Here is a 13537-nt window from a genome sequence, read left to right as displayed (position 1 = left end):
TCGAAAACTAAGTGTCTAAAACCAAAACTAAGTGTCTGTCTAAAACTAAGTGTCTGTCTAAAACTAAGTTTCTGTCTAAAACTAAGTGTCTGTCTAAAACTAAGTGTCTGTCTAAAACTAAGTGTCTGTCTAAAACTAAGTCTTAAACCAAAACTAAGTGTCTGTCTAAAACTAAGTGTCTGTCTAAAACTAAGTGTCTGTCTAAAACCTAAACTAAGTGTCTGTCTAAAACTAAGTGTCTGTCTAAAACTAAGTGTCTGTCTAAAACTAAGTCTTAAACCAAAACTAAGTGTCTAAAACTAAGTGTCTAAAACTAAGTCTTAAACCAAAACTAAGTGTCTAAAACTAAGTGTTAAACCAAAACTAAGTGTCTAAAACTAAGTCTTAAACCAAAACTAAGTGTCTAAAACTAAGTCTTAAACCAAAACTAAGTGTCCCCCCTCTAAACAGCCAAAAAAACTAAATTATGCTAAAAAGTAAAAAAGAACTAAACGAGTGGTTAAGAGACAAGGAAGGGTTAAGTTATTATTTAAATTTTTAAATAGTACTGCATTAGCATGTTCCTGTCAATGAAAGCTGCATTCAAATGCATTTAGCCAAGAGCAGACGGCAAGTAAATGAAATGAGATCTTCACTGTATTATAACCGTCTCGGGGTATTTCACGGTTTACAGTGTTAGTTTATAATGACCCTTAAATGAAAGAAAGAGATAAAAGCACCCGGCTAACGTACACGTGGATAAGCGCCTGAATAACGTATGTGTGGATAAGCGCCAGACTAACGTATGTGTGGATAAGCGCCCGGCCAACGTTCGCGTGGATAAGCGCCTAGAAATTATTACTATGGATACTATTAGCCAGGGGCCTTGCTAGACCCAAAGCTCTGCTGGGGCACAGGCCCCTATTACAGTTTCTATCATTTGCGCCACAATGCACTATACAAACTACCCTTGGTTAAACCACTATTCGTAAAGATTAAGAATACTAGGGAAGTTTGTATGGTGCATTGTGGCGCAAGTGATAAAAAAAGTTATGGGGACCTTTGCCCCAGCAGAGCTTTAGGTCTAGCAAGGCCCCTGGCTAATACTATCTATAGTCATAATTTTGAGGCGCTTCTCCACGTGTACGTTAACCAGGCGCTTATCCACGCGTACGTTAACAGGGTGCTTATCCACACGTATGTTATTTTTTTGAGATGATTTGCTGATGATTTCACATGGAAAGTGCATTATTATTAACCACAGTTATATGATACGTGTTCATATTTTTATAAAAACAGGAATAAAAAAGGATCTTGCTTGGAAGAAAATGAAGCGAATTTGAAGCGAATAGCGCGAATGACGAATTTCCATGAAGCGAATTTCACGCGCGAATGACGCGAATATCATGCGCGAATGAAGCGAGTAAACACAAAATGTTCAAGCGTCCAACTACTCGCGAATAGCGCGTTTTTGACGCCTCATTCGCGCTCTATGTGAACACACAGTAAGACAACAGCATTTAAATTAAGGAGTGAATCTACAGCGTAATGCTGTTTACACCAAGAGTGAACGGAACTAGTCAATGCAAAGACACAAACTCATGCCAGGCAACAGCAATGGCGCAAATCTGGTAGTACGATTGTTCCGAACATACAATATTTGCTTTAACAGTGCCTTCCACACAAGCAAAGGAGAGCTCATTGATATCCACTGTTTCAGCGACGGAAATTATGCAAATTGGGTGGTGCGATTGCCGCAAATGATTTATATTAGTCTCAATTGGGCAATCCATGCAAGTTGAAAATTTAAACTTGATTAGGAAATTTGCCCGAAGAGCGCAATGAGTGCATTTACTGCACAAAATAATTGGATACAAATTTAAATTTAACTTGTAAATGTGTGAAAACAGGTTTCTTTGATATGCATATAAATAAACCAGCTATGCACTACTACTACAAAATTCAGTTTGCTTCTCTACATATAACATGCTATATATCACATACTAAATATCACATGCTATATATCACATACTAAATATCACATGCTAAATATCACATACTAAATATCACATGCTATATATCACATACTAAATATCACATGCTACATAAATACTATTTCTAAGGTTTCTTATCTTAGAAGAAAATGATCAAAAGACGGCAACGTGACTTGGGCAGCACGAGTGCCTTATCTTACTGGGTTGCTGGGTTGGTAAACTCTCTCAGGATGCCTCTTTCTGGCAAATCAGATCCATCTGTTGAATGTCCTGACAGTCGTCCTGAACCCAGGCTAGAGAAATATTCAACAAATGTTTAGCTGACTACAAAACCTTATCTATGAAGCATTTGTATTAAGATACAGTGGGGTCCAAAAGCTTGAAACAAGCAATAAAAATACTAAAAAAATTATCAATTGTATTTATTATATATATTTTTGAGCTTAAAATGCATTCATTCATTCATTTTCCACCGCTTATCCGGGGCCGGGTCGCGGGGGCAGCAGTCTAAGCAGAGATGCCCAGACATCCCTCACCCTAGACACTTCCTCCAGCTCTTCCGGGGGGACACCGAGGCGTTCCCAGGCCAGCCGGGAGACATAGTCCCACCAGCGTGTCCTAGGTCTTCCCCGGGGTCTCCTCCCGGTCGGACGGGCCCGGAGCACCTTCCGGGGAAGGCGTCCAGTAGGCATCCGTAACAGATGCCCAACCCACCTCAGCTGACCCCTCTCGATGTGGAGGAGCAGCGGCTCTACTCCGAGCTCCTCCCGGGTGACCGAGCTTCTCACCCTATCTCTAAGGGATCGCCCAGCCACCCTGCGGAGGAAGCTCATTTCAGCCGCCTGTATCCGGGATCTTGTCCTTTCGGTCATGACCCAAAGCTCATGACCATAGGTGAGAGTAGGAACGTAGATTGACCGGTAAATTGAGAGCTTCGCCTTGTGGTTCAGCTCTTTCTTCACCACGACGGACCGGTACATCGACCGCATTACTGCAGAAGCTGCACCGATCCGTCTGTCAATCTCCCGTTCCATCCTTCCCTCACTCGTGAACAAGACCCCGAGATACTTAAACTCCTCCACTTGAGGAAGGAACTCTCCACCAACCTGAAGTGGGCAAGCCACCCTTTTCCGACTGAGGACCATGGCCTCGGATTTGGAGGTACTGATTTTCATTCCAGCCGCTTCACACTCTGCTGTAAACCGTCCCAGTGCATGCTGAAGGTCCTGGTTTGAAGGGGCCAACACGACAACATCATCCGCAAATAGCAGAGACGAGATCGTGTCGTCCCCAAACCTGACACCCTCCGGCCCCTGGCTGCGCCTAGAAATTCTGTCCATAAAAATTACGAACAGAACCGGTGACAAAGGGCAGCCCTGCCGGAGTCCGACATGCACTGGGAACAAGTCCGACTTACTGCCGGCAATGCGAACCAAGCTCCTGCTTCGGCCGTACAGTGACCTGACAGCCCTTAGCAAAGGACCACAGACCCCATACTCCCCAAGCACCCTCCACAGGATGCCACGAGGGACACAGTCGAATGCCTTCTCCAAATCCACAAAACACATGTGGATTGGTTGAGCAAACTCCCATGAACCCTCCAGCACCCTGTAGAGGGTGTAGAGCTGGTCCAGCGTTCCACGGCCTGGACGAAAACCACACTGTTCCTCCTGAATCCGAGGTTCTACTATCGGCCGTATTCTCCTCTCCAGTACCCTGGCATAGACTTTCCCGGGAAGGCTGAGAAGTGTGAGTTAAAATGCATTGGTTACTAAATGTTTCTTATTTTAAATGTGTTATTCCAGAAATATTTATGTTACTAATAAACACTTGTCCTTTGTAATTACGACATTACACACATTTTCAAAATCCGTTTTTTTTACAAATAAAAAGCTTCATTTTCATGGCAAGGTTTTTTTAGATGTTCAGTGTGATATTTGGACAACTGTAGATACATTATTTAAATCAGTCAAATCTTTTCAACTTACACAACGAATGCGTCGCTCCTTTGCCATCCGGGATAAGAACTTTTATAATGACCTGCAAAGAGAAAAGGTCCGTAAGCATTTGTAAATTGATAAAACTTGAACTTACACTTGTGTTTTTTGTATAAATTTGAGCTGAATGACAAAATGTGTTTAACAGGACCTCTTCTAGTACATCAACTCAATCCACATACGCCATATATAAACATTAATAAAAGTGCTCTGAATCAGCACCTCAACAAATACAAGAAATAGAAAATATAGCAAAACAAACAACAACTATTTCATCTCTCATTGCATTTAAGCCACTTTTCAATATATTAATCAAAACGCAATTTTCTTTCTTGTTTTAATCAGTCTCCATGTTAGCATCCAAAAATAACACTTACTTTTCTGCCAGCAGCTTTTCGAGTCATAAAAGCTCCTTCGAACCGCTGCTTTTCCTTTACTTGATCAATCAAATCTTCATGGACTTCATGGTTCATGGAATCAAGTGGTGCTTCAAAACATACAAAAGGAAACGTTACACAACATACACAATGCGAATGATCCTTAATGAATTCCAATGACAGTCCCGTTTCATGTTAATAGTTCCAGATGTTGAATGTTAAACTGTATATTACACTGCCAATATTTCTTTACCTTCCTGTACTTCATTCATCCACTTGTGTGCCATCATCTCCTGCAGATCTATTCTGCGCATTGGATTTTTCTCCAGGCACTTGGTGAGGAAATGACGGCACTCTGTGAAAGAATTAACAAAAGATCATTAGTTATGAGTCTCATGTTCTCTTCGTGTGGCACATTAATGTTGTCATGTATGTTTCTCACCTCTGGATAAACTGGAGTCCAGGTCTAGTGTCTTGGTCTTTTTCCCCTTCTTGGTTTTATAGGGCTCGTGCCCATGCATCATTTCATATGCCAGTTTGCCAAGACTCCAAACTGATAATGTTTCTGCATCGAGTCTCTCAGCCTCCATGTGGCCGAGCTCGATGTCTCGACCTGTTAACATAGTTAAGAGATTTTCACAGTTTAGCCCGACAGCCAACAGTGAGATATCAGTCTCTTGTTGGATTAGAGAATATCTATTGGATATGTCATGGCACCCAACCCACAGTCAATTCCAACAGTGTTATTGTTGCAGCACTAAGCTTGGATGTGATGTACATAATGTTCAAAACTTTGTGAACGGATCACAGCACACAAGTGCTCACACTTACCCTTGAATGTGCGGATTTCTTCGAGGGAGGGGAGGAATTCCTTACGGCCAAAGAGGTTTAATTTGAGCAGCTTTGTCCTCTTGTCTATATAGAAATGCCTGGGCCCGACTTGCTGGTGAGAAACGCCGTGGTCCAGGGTGTGTTTTACACCTTCAACTGCCTGCTTTAATAAGACGCGTGCTTCCGCTTCAGGCAGAAATCCCCCGCTGTTCTTCATGTGTTTCTTCAAGCTTGTGGATGGATTTTCATACACCAGGATGATTTTCCTTTTCTCCTCGAACCAGCGATGCAACGGTTGAACGTGCGGGCTTCTCTCTCGTCCTGACACCATCACATTAATAACCACTTCTTCATCTAATAACCTGTAGAAGCCAGGCTAGAGAAAATGTTAAACAAACAAATGGTTAGCTGTCTAAGGACAATCTTTCATTTCTATGTAGTGTTTGTATTAAGATACAGTGGGGTCCAAAAGTCTGACAAAACGAATACAAATATTTTTAATTTACAAGATATTTTGATCTGAATGTGTTACTAATAAACACTCGTACTTTATAATTAAGAAAAGCATTACTATGTATTTACACAAACAAAAAGCTTCACTTTCATGTTCAGGTTTTCCTCCGATTTTTTATGACATTTGGACTGTAAATTACATTACTTTGAATCTTGTACAATCTTTTCAACTTACACATCTAACGTCGTAATCGTCATAGCTGAACAAAACATCGACGAAGACCTGCAAAGAGAAAAGGTATCAAGCATTTGTAAAATGATCAAATTTGCGCTCACACCGCACACATGACATCTATATAAACATTCATAGCAGTGCTCTGCATTAGCAACTACAACAAATGTAAGAAATTCTTAATAAAACTGCGAAAATATGTTTTAAGTCGTATTTCAATATTAATCAAAACTCTAATGTTTTTTCAAATGTTTTATTCCAATATATTATTTATGGAAATGACACTTACTTCTTGGCCATCTGACCTCCGATGAGCCACAAAAACTCCATTTGTCAGCTTCCCATATAAATCATACATGGAATCGAATGGAACTGAAAAACACAAAATAAAAACGTTAATATACACAATGCTAGTTGTCCAAAATGAATCCCATACATATGATGACAATGTATCATTAAAAGTGGACTCACCTTTAGTTGGCCCAGTCAAATCGAACTCGGGCATGACAGGCAGTGGGTCATACACCCGAGGCTTCTCTCCCATGCCCACAGCTTCTTTAAAGGCAAACCACTGATTTCTGAAGCAGAAAAATAGTTCTCTGATCGATGGATACTCATCTGAAAGAGAGAGAAAAACACCTTATGACTAAACATCAAAATAAAGGATGACAATCATTTACAGCTTTAGTTTACAACGTTGAATTCAACAAACAAGCTTAATGTTGACAAGTAAACAGTTGATTATAATGCATTGAGTCATTATTTGATTACAGATGAGCTTGACTCAAATGAACATATATATTTGGAAAAACATGTTCAAAACTCTTGTTTTAAGAGCATAAACAACACATGGAAAAACTTAATGCGGCTGATTCACACATGAAGGGATTCAAAGCAAATAAAGCTTCTGCATGTTTGTGTTTTTGCTTTACAAACAATAAACAAGTTAAAACGGACTTAAGAGTTGTAACAAACAGGCCACGCCCATTACATTTGTTTGGGATAAAACTGTGGCGATGGCGATAACTGCATTTCTTAACAAAATATCTCAACACGACAGATTTAAGCAGTTTTGCTTTCACACGTTAAAATGTCAGTTTTACTCTCAATGTAACCGACATAAAGTTAGCATACAACGCTAATGTGAAATGCGCGGCAGTTAACGTTACACTTGACATTTTTATAAAGCATGTTCGCCATTTGTCACCAGTAGAGATCTCGTCTCGAGCGCTGCTAAGAACTGAAGAAGAGTCGAAGCTCAGCGCGTCTATATAAATGCCTCTGATGACGTCATAACGAAATGTTACAAGCGCGTCAAACGAGCTCTTAAAGTAACAGGAGTTGTTTTTTTCATAGACGCTGTAAAACTAAGTGTTTATGTTTATGGTTTTCAAGTTATGTTTTAGTTCACGTTTGCTATTATGATGTGGAATTACTTTACCCGCATGAAGGCTTATCACGCGCCAAACGGGTAACAGTTGGTAACTATGGTAACGTTGGTCGGCTAATAATATACTAGTTTATGGTAAATCCTTAGAGAGCAAAAATGTGTTTTATGTGCAATATATGTATCTACGATGAGTTTGGTTTCATAATGACAAAACTCCGTTTTTTAAATTAGTTATAAATCATGTTTTTCATTATTGTTGTGTTTTTATTGTGTTTTATTGTGTAGTTGGCTGAAGTTCTTTAGTTATTATGGCTTAAAAAACCAACTGTAGTTTGATTGATATTCATTGGAATGCACAATAATAATTTTTTTTTTTTTAAATTTATGAATGAAAGTTATTAATGAAACTCTTCATATATTAAACATATTTAGTTACATTTTCGTATATGCATACGGTTCTCTCAAATATGTTTCCTGTAAATCTGCTTCGCAACAATATAATAAACGAATATATCAAATTGAAAATGTCTTTAAACACAGTTTGGATGTATGTTATCACTCCCGGACACAGATGGCTGACAAACACATATTTGTTTTAATTTAACTCATTTAATTGAACTTATACAGTGTGATTTCTTTACAACAGTTATTCACTAAATGGCTAAATTTAGCCGCTATGTTACAGAACAAATAACTATAGATCACATTTATGGGCTTTTAATAAAAGTTCTCCATCAACACCATGGAAATGACAAAAATTACCCATCAGGCAATGCAAAGCGGGTTTCAAAAGCCATGTTGTATCTCAACAAATCCCTTTCTCAATGTTCAGGATCAAGCTATTGTACCATCGAACATGTGACGTAGTTACAAAAAAGTGAAACCGTGTATTCTGTAAAAAAGGAAAATGATAGCTCACTTTTTTAGGACTTAGACTCATTTTATGGAAGCAGGTCTGAATGAAAACATAGACATAAAAATGATGACACTTATTCATTCTGACCATTTAATGCTGTTCCAATAAAACATCATTACACAGATATCTGTGGATTACATCAGACAGAAAAGCAGTGTTCTCATTGTTGCAGTGTTGTGAAATATCCGTGTCGTGCCATATCGTGGCAGAAAAAGTTGTTGTTTCCGGTGCAGACGAGACCAGACATAGCGTGTGAGTTTAGAAACATTACGAGCGTCTCGCTAGTTTTTGAGGTTATTTCACAGAAGAGTGCAAAAGAGACACAAGTGCGTGTTCTGTACCAGCTTTACCTACAAACACTCATGACATGACAATCAAAACACACAGAATCTGATTCATCACTGATTTTCACAATCTATACTCAATATCACTGTTCTGTCATCAAATCACAAAGAAATAACTCCGATGGAAGCTGAGATGTGCATGAACTGAGAGCAACTCCTAGATTCAGATTGGCCCACATTAGACTCTTTTCTTCAAAGTCATCTTGTCTCCTGATGAAAGTGTTATCTCTGTCCGTCTCTTATCTCATTCAACACTAGACAAACTCATTCCTGTCTCAAACTCTCACAGCAGATATTATAAAGCCTCGGGCGAGAAGTCCTGAGGTTCACCATGTTCAACGGCGAACAGACTTGGCATGTCACTCCTGAAAAGGTAAAGTAAAAGTTTAAACCAGTAGATGTTTCCTATCAAATGAGAAATATCTACTGCGGAGGAGAACCCATCCCACACAGGACATCTGAACAAGATAAAGGCTAAAAGATTACATTTGATTATTGAAGTCAAAGGCTATGGACCAGAATTCCTACCTGTAGTCATATCGCCACGCTAAAAGACCTGCACCCTGCCATTACCATCACTATAATCATTTATACTGTTCACTTCACCGTGCTTCAAATAACACTGTACATGAAGTACATCAGCAACTTTAAAACTGTTACTTGAGTCCTTTTCCCATAAAGGCATATTCACTTTCCTCGTGTTGGATACGTCATACTACGCTGACTTACAATCTGACAGTCTCACAGCAATAAATCCTGAAATGCTCTCTGATGGTCATGATAATAGTGTTGTTTACAGTCAAAGAAACACGTTTAATTTACAATCGTACATCATCCACAATACTTCTGCGGGAGAAAAGAATCCAAAATGCAACTAAATCCACTAAAAGAGGTCAACAAATCAATATCCTCTCAGAGCCGTGTGTGTGTTTGGATCAATGGGTCACATCTGTTCTCTAAATATGATGGATGAACAAACAGAATGACTGAACACAAACATGAGCTGCATTTCTCCTTCAATCCACAATCATTTAGATGACGTGTTACCACTAAAGATCGAAGGTCATTCCACTTAAAGAGATGAAGTTGCTTTTAAAAGAACAACTTTTTCTTTCCCGTTTTGAAATATACTTTAACATTAAAAACGCAAAGCCCCCTCCAACCAGACCAGGATGCAAAAAACAGCTTCTTCATTCCTATAGAGCATTTCACAAGACGTAAACAACACTAGTACCAAAGCACTTCCTGTTTCCGTTGTTTAGTTGTTTTATTTCACATACAGATCATTAAGTCGTATACCGTATACAATTTGATTCAGTTTTCTGTAAAACAAAAACATATTTACATAATTTCTTTTGGGGTGTTTTTCCTCAGGTTTCATGACATTAAGTCTATTTTCAGAATTGTCAGGTGTGTCGTATGTGTGTGTGTGTGTGTGTGTGTGTGTTGACTTCACACCCCTGCTGATGGTTATAGATGTGAACACATGGTTAGGAAACATGTAATGTGTTCTGACACAAAGAACAAGAGAACCAAAGTCTAACACACATATAGATACACATGACAAACCTTACCTTAAAATAATATATCTTAAAATATACCAGAGCCATTGATTTGTTACAAGATGCACACTTGAAAAGTTTTTGTAAAACAGTCTAGATTGAACGAAGGCTATTCCCAATATGAGATAAATTTTGGGGGGAACTGTGTCCAGTGTTTTGTCCATTAGGGGCTTCTAAAAAAAATTATAAAACGGTCAGTTCTGGTCCTTTATTCTGATTGGCTGAGCAGAGTGTTATGAGCTGTTATAAAATATCCAGATTAATAAGTGCTGGCTGCATTACATAGCCTAAATATCACTTTATTTTAAAATTTAAAATCTGACCTAACTAAAATTTACTTTATTTCATGAAACCTTGCTGCGCATATGGAATAACCGCTTCTTTGCAATAAGCCCTAAGAAGCAGTGGGTTACAAGTGTATTTATAACAGCTAAGAGTGTTTTAGGCCCTCCCAACGCCCCAATGCTATAAAATACACTGTAACCCACTGCTTCTTAAGGCTTATTGCTTTAGTATCTCTTCTATCCAGAGCAACAGGTCTGTTGTGTTTGGTGCTCTTATGAAGTTATTGAATTTGATGGCAGGAGCATCTCATGCCAAGAGCTTCCAGTCCTCATCCGTCATCTCCCAGAGCTTCTCATTCAAGGCAAGGCAAGTTTATTTGTATAGCAAATATATTATTGTATATATTTCATACACAATGGCAATTCAAAGTGCTTTACATAGAAGAAATTAAAAATATCCATTTGATAAAACAGTTAAGAAATAAGAAAAATAAAAGTAACCAGTTAAGAATAAAAAATTAAATAACATAGTTTAGAAGAAATAAGAAAAATAAAAATGAACCAGTTAAGAATTCAAATAAAATAAAATATAGTTTAGAATAGATAATAAATAAAATAAAGTACAAACAGTCAGAGGCACAGTGTACATTAATCAAATGTAAAGTTAAACAGATGTGTTTTGAGTCTGGATTTGAATGTGGCTACTGTAGGAGCACATCTGATCTCTTCTGGAAGCTGTTTCCAGCTGCGGCTCGCATAATAGCTAAATGCAGACTCTCCTTGCTTGGAGAGAACCCTTGGTATTTCTAGCTGATGTGATCCTAATGACCTGAGTGTTCTTTTGGGTCTGTATTCAATGAGCATATCTGCAATGTATTGAGGTCCTAGGCCATTGAACGATTTATATACCAGTAATAAAACTTTAAAATCTATCCTATATGTAACTGGTAGCCAGTGTAAGGACCTGAGGACTGGTGTGATATGATCATATTTTCTGGTTCTGCCGCAGCGTTCTGTATGATCTGCATCTGTCTTGTGGTCTTTTTGGGGAGGCCAGTTAGGAGTCCATTACAATAATCCACCATCAATTTTTGCCATCAATTTCTTCAAAATCAGACATTGTAACTACTTTCTCAGGTTGTGGTGTGATCTGCCTGACCCCAGCGCTACTCAAGGATGTGCTGATCACCTTTCTAATATTATTGATTTTATCAGAGAAGAAAGATGCAAACTCACTGCACTTGCTGTCTGAGAGCATTTCACTGGGAATCTGGCTTGGGGGGTTAGTCAGTCTGTCTACTGTAGCGAAAAGAGTCCGGGTGTTGATTAAGTTGCTGTTTATAATATTTGAGAAGAAAGTCTGCCTAGCTTTGGGAGGGGAGATCAATATATCAAAGAAAATACAGAAATGATCAGATAGTGCTACATCCTTAATAACAATAGATGAAATGTTTAGACCCTTACTGATAAGTAAATCTAGAGTGTGTCCACGATTGTGTGTGGGTCCATGTACATGCTGAGTCAGGTCAAATGTTTTTAAAATGTTTTGATTTCTTTTGCCATGTTGTTTTCTGCATTGAATGTTAAAATCTCCGGCAATAGAGAAACAGTCAAACTCTGAGGAAATTGTTGATAACAGTTCTATAAAATCCTCAGCAAAGGACGAAGAGTATTTTGGAGGCCTGCAAATAGTGATTAGTAAAACGCGAGGAGCACCTTTTAACACAATACCCAGATATTCAAAAGACGGGTCATTTCCAAATGATATTTGCTTACATTGATAGACATCTTTAAAAAGAGCAGCTACTCCCCCACCTCTCCTAACTGATCTGCAGACACTCATAATAGTAAAGTTAGGAGGTGATGCTTCATTGAGGACTGTTGCATTGCAGCTGTCTTCTAGCCAGGTTTCATTTAGAAACATAAAATCCAGGTTGTATGTGGTTATTAAGTCGTTGACTAGAAGTGATTTGTTTTTAAGTGAGCAGATTTTTAAAAGTGCTAACTTAACAGTCTTGCTTTTTGCCCCCATAGCAATCTTGGTTTGACGTGCAGTGGGCACCAGATTAGTCTGGTTTGATCTACGACTATTGAAGGCCTTAGACTTTCTGTCGTGTGATAGCACAGCAATAGAAAAAGATACAGGCACACTGGATTCCCGCTTGTTCTGTAAACATTTGATAAAGTTACTGTTATCATTCAGAACGATCAATTCCCAGAACAAGAGGCCGATAGGCTTGATCAATACGTCACTGTTGTTCTTCCTCTCTCTTTATCTAAATCACCGTAAAAATGACAACATCAACTTCAGGCTCTTCGTCTTCATTATTACTGAACTTCATTGAATTCCTCCAGCCGTCCATCACTAAGAAGTTCAAAGAGCGGAATAAAAGAAAACAGGTGGAAGATGTGAGGCTTTAGTTAACTGGAGAGAATCGCTGGTTTGGTACAAAATAAGTTTAATGATAAATATGATCATCATTAACAGGTATTGTGTTATTCATAGCAACCCCTACAATAACTGCAGAAGTCACAGTCAGAGTGTTGCTAAGGCGTTGCTAAGGTGTTCTGGGAGGATGTTATCTGACCCGGGTCATACCAAAGTCCCTTAGGGAAGGTCTCTGCAATCGGCTAAGTATCTGTAATGTCTCTTATAATGGCCACTTTCAGTTTAACCAGACACTAAACACACTTTCAGCTCGCTGTAGCTACTGGGCATGCGCAAAGGCTCGTAAAGCCCACCTTGCTCCATTCACACCACTTTGGTTATTCTGACCTATTTATCACGTGATCATCGGCCGGTACAAAGCAAAGACCGCATCGATGATCTGTCCAAACAACCGAAGGCTTCACAAACCTCTCTCCTCCAAAACAAGCCTCGTGATTCGGTTCATTTGCTGACATCTAGTGAGTTTTCACGGAATCACACGAGTGTTTTGGTTCCACTGATCGTCCTTGTTCCCCTCGAAGTCATTATTTACTCACCGTCATGTCGTCCAAACCCCAAAGTCTGCGCTTTTACAACGTCTTAAAGATCAACATCCATTTGTCATTGAAGAATCGTAAAAGTAGTTCACGTCATGTTACTTTTGACGTTAAGCGATGAAGCTCAAATTGGTCGCGCATGCGCATATTCAAACATGGCGCCGAAAACCACGTGACCGACGCCATTGACGTT

Source organism: Barbatula barbatula (assembly GCF_947034865.1).
Source record: "Barbatula barbatula genome assembly, chromosome: 2".
Lineage (NCBI taxonomy): Eukaryota > Metazoa > Chordata > Actinopteri > Cypriniformes > Nemacheilidae > Barbatula > Barbatula barbatula.
This window is presented reverse-complemented; position numbering follows the sequence as displayed.